This window comes from Heteronotia binoei, chromosome 1 (assembly GCF_032191835.1).
Source record: "Heteronotia binoei isolate CCM8104 ecotype False Entrance Well chromosome 1, APGP_CSIRO_Hbin_v1, whole genome shotgun sequence".
NCBI lineage: Eukaryota > Metazoa > Chordata > Lepidosauria > Squamata > Gekkonidae > Heteronotia > Heteronotia binoei.
The window spans coordinates 198,887,030-198,891,151 of record NC_083223.1 but is presented as its reverse complement, the minus strand read 5'-3'; positions in this window follow the sequence as shown (position 1 = coordinate 198,891,151).

Sequence of the window (4,122 nt, the reverse complement as noted above, 5' to 3'; positions counted from 1 at the left end):
TCCTGAGTGTTGTTTTTTTACATGCAGGGCTTATTTTGTAGCAGGAACTCCTTTGCATACTAGGCCACACACCCCTGATGTAGACAAGCCTCCAAGAGTTTACAGAGCTCTTAGTACAGGGCCTACTATAAGCTCCAGGAGAACTGACTAAATCAGGGGTGCATGGCCTAATATGCAAAAGAGTTCCTGCTACCAAAAAAAGCCCTGTACATGTCTTTCTTCTTCTGTACATTGTTACTATTGTACTCGTTGAAGCAGCTTGGGGAGCCTTGCTGAAGAACTATGCCAGCTGGATGCAATCTAAGCCCAAATTCAGAGGCTATGCATCAGTAGGAGCCCTAGGTATTTGCTACAAGGCATACTGGTGTATCCATGGCAATATCATTGGAATGTCAAAATGCAGAGTGGCTCTAGCTCTGCTCTAGTGAAACAATAGGATCACATGACCACAGATATAACCATCACTGGGCAGCCAATGCCATTCCTCACACAGTTTTTGAGTGGAGAGTATCATGGAAATTTAGGCTCTGTGGAATCAAATGCTCATGCAGAAACTCTGATTCACACTGGAGCCTCAGTGTTTGGTTGAGAAGAGAGGCTTGCAGCATTCCCCCAACCAGGGTTGTTCAGAACCACCCAGCTGTGCAAACTGGGGCTGTTTTCAACTAGTGACTCCATACAGTACACAACAGAGACATTTATTGCAGGAACAGTTGCATCTTATGCGGTAAATAGGTGACATCTGAAGGCATATGTATCCATGCACAATATGCCGGGAAGCCACAGCATAAACAAGGCCTGGGCCTACAAGGACATGCATATGGGTATTTAAAGATGCACATATATTATTCCTGCTTTAAATATTTGCTGCAGGGGAAAAAAACGTTAATCATAGCAGATACAGTTCCCACATGATGTGCAGTAGTGCTGTCAATGTATGTAATTTGCAACCATAACAAATATAAAAATATGAAATTTGCACTGTTCTTGGTTTGAGGTAGATGACCAAAAGAAGAGTCTTCTGAAGAAGGGAAGTTGCTTGGTCAATAACTTTACAGAATAACTTTAAAAACTACTTGCCTCAGAGAAAATATCAAAAAGAAATAATCTGAAATGAAAAGATTAAAAGGTTCTAATGTCTTCAAGTCATTATGTCAAATGCTGGTAAAATCATTTATTTATTCATCAAGAACCAATAATTCATTGTTGCTGCTGCAATCCTTGTAAGAGCCCCGTGGCGCAGAGTGGTAAAGCTGCAGTACTGCAGTTGGAGCCCTCTGCTCATGACCTGAGTTTGATCCCAGCAGAAGCTGGTTCAAGTAGCTGGCTGCAGGTTGACTCAGCCTTCCATCCTTCTGAGGGTGGTAAAATGAGTACCCAGCTTGCTGGGGGAAAAGTGTAGATGACTGGGAAGGCAATGGCAAACCATCCCATAAAAGTCTGCTGTGAAAACTGTAAGCCGAAATGCCCTCAAAACGAGGTTGGGGAATTAGTTAGGTGGCACCTGGCTCACTCGGAATCTCTTCACCTATGTATACAAGATTAACCAACCAGAGAGTGATGCTTAAATAATGGGACTCTAATTTAGTAAAATCAATTATAATTTATTAAGAAAAATATAGTCTTCCATACAAGATAAAAATACACATACAATCACGCATACAATCCTAGGAAATGTAGATAGATGGATAGGGGAACATAAAGGGTAGACATACAGGGTAATATTTACCTATCGTAGTCTTCGAGGAAGGCTGCAATGGGCGACAAGCGAGGGAGTGGGTAAGGGACCTGAAACTGATCAGGAATTGGGGATGGATCTATGCAGCGGAAGGTGGGATAGTGATAGAAGCACACCTGTGGGTAGCTAGTCCACAGGTTATATGGACTCTCTTGAGCCCTCAGGGGATGGGAGGTATGAGGGAGGAGAAAGGGGAGGCTTTGCAGTGACCATGAGGGCCGGACTATTGCAGAGCCAATAGAAAGTTCCTTGGTGGCGCCTGATTGGGTACCAGCTCTTGACCAATGAACGTTGCCTGGATCCTGTGTACCTGAAAAAGTTTCCAGATTGCAACAGGCCCTGGGGCGGCTCCAAAGTGACAGTTGGGAAGAAGAATGGAAGTGGCTACTGGGTGGGGAATACTTAAGATTAGATGGACTTATCTGGAATGGTGATAATAGAGAATCAAATATCGACCTAGGTATCACCCGGATTAGACAAAAGACTTGGCTCAGGCAGGAGATGGTCTTCCTCTTTTCCTATCTTCTTCTGGGTATGAGCCTTTGTCCAGGGTTTCGCTAGACAAGAGGAGCGACAGTTGAGTTGATAATCCACTCATGGGGCAGACGGGTTGCTTGCAGGCTAAAGGTGACATCTGGTGTGTATGTGAGCCTTTCACTATGATGAGATGAAGTCCAGCCTGGCGGGAAGATGGCTACGAGTGGTGTTAGGGTTACACGGTGGATTCCATGTTCAGCGCTTCATAACCGATTGCCTGGGTAGCTCCTTGGCAGTGCAGACTCTTCCGTTCCATGGCCCATGCAACGACGGGAAGACGTCCGTTGTGCTAGCAGGCACTCTGTACCAGTTTAGAGCGCCTGTATAACTTGTGGCTGCTTGTACACATAAGTCCCTTATATTCCTGGATAGTTTTGCCCACACTCTTTGGCCAGACGTGTGCGAGCTCACTTCTCCAGGCGCCCTGGCAACCATACTGGTGACTACGATGTTCGGAAAAGGGGGCTTTTTCCTCACAAAAACGTGAAAGCAACGCAACCCCAGAATCGAAAACGACGTGCTTGCACAGGGGACTACCTTTACCTTTTTACTGCAACCCTCAAACTATAATAATTCATTTTGCAACTAATTCCAAGTAGTTCAACATTGTTACAGTATCTCCATCCTAGTCCCACTTCTTTCTGTGAGATTCCTATTCTTACTGTTGTAGCCTTACAAGTTGATCTTCAACAAATAAAAATAGATTAATTCCTACAGAATACAGTGCAACTTCCTCTAGGTCAGTGAAGACAGGACTGCAGCTTTGGCCAGTTTCCTTATGCCTTCACGAGGAGGAGGGAATTCAGTAACCATTCTTATTGGTGTAGTGCTATGGAACTCAGTGGTTCCTGAATTGTAAGTGCTGTATATTGCCCTTTTAAACTTGATTGATGCATTTCACTTTTCAGTGAAAGATCCTTCTAAAAATGATTACTGTACCTGGATAAAGATGTGTAAAAGTTATCTTCCTCTTCACATGTATTGTTGCTCTTTCTAGGGCTGCTTCAATTGTGATGGTTTCCCTCCATGTGGGAATACATGACTACCCACATTATTTGAAGGTTTTGAAAATTCCAGCATCCCACAACATAGGTACATTTGTCTACTTTTGTTGCTAGTAGGTTGCTCATATCAGAAGACTAGTCCACATACCTGGATGTTAACTTATTGATGAAGAAGGAATCTCTGTCTACAGGATACTTCCATTTATTTCCACAAAGGAACCTGGAAAAGTGGCATGGGAATCGAAGTCCAGGGGAAGGAACTGATATCTGAGATACCTGCCAGGGAGCGAGAGATGTCTTTGGAGTAGGAACAAGAATAAGGATACTGTTATTTCAGCTTCCATCTCTTACCCCAAGACTAATATAACAAGCTCCTTCATCACCTCAGCCCTCTGAAGACCCCTGTCTGGTCCCCTCAAATGGACTATTCTTTCTCCCTTGATTTCCCTCAAGCCTGCAAAACACCTTCTGAAGCCATCTCTGCCCCTTCCTCAAAATCATTCCGCACCCCACCCCCCATGTGAGGCTCTGGCACAACCCAGTAGTTTTCATCCCCTATCGAAAGTAAGCTTTCCTAAGTATAACAAATGAATTCATGTTCTAGTGGTTTTTCAAAGAAAAAGAACGGGAATGGCACTAAAATACACGCACCATCCTCGATATATGGATTTGTTTGCTGCCTTTTTAAAATGTTAAAAATCTCCCGAGTATTTATTTCCAGATAAGCTTTGCAAAAGAGAGGAGCGTGCTCCCTGTTGTAGCTGCCGTTGTAGATGTGTGCTTACAACGATAAGCTTTCAGAGAGACGCGGAGCCGCTATTGGTATCTAGCGCCAGTCCCAAA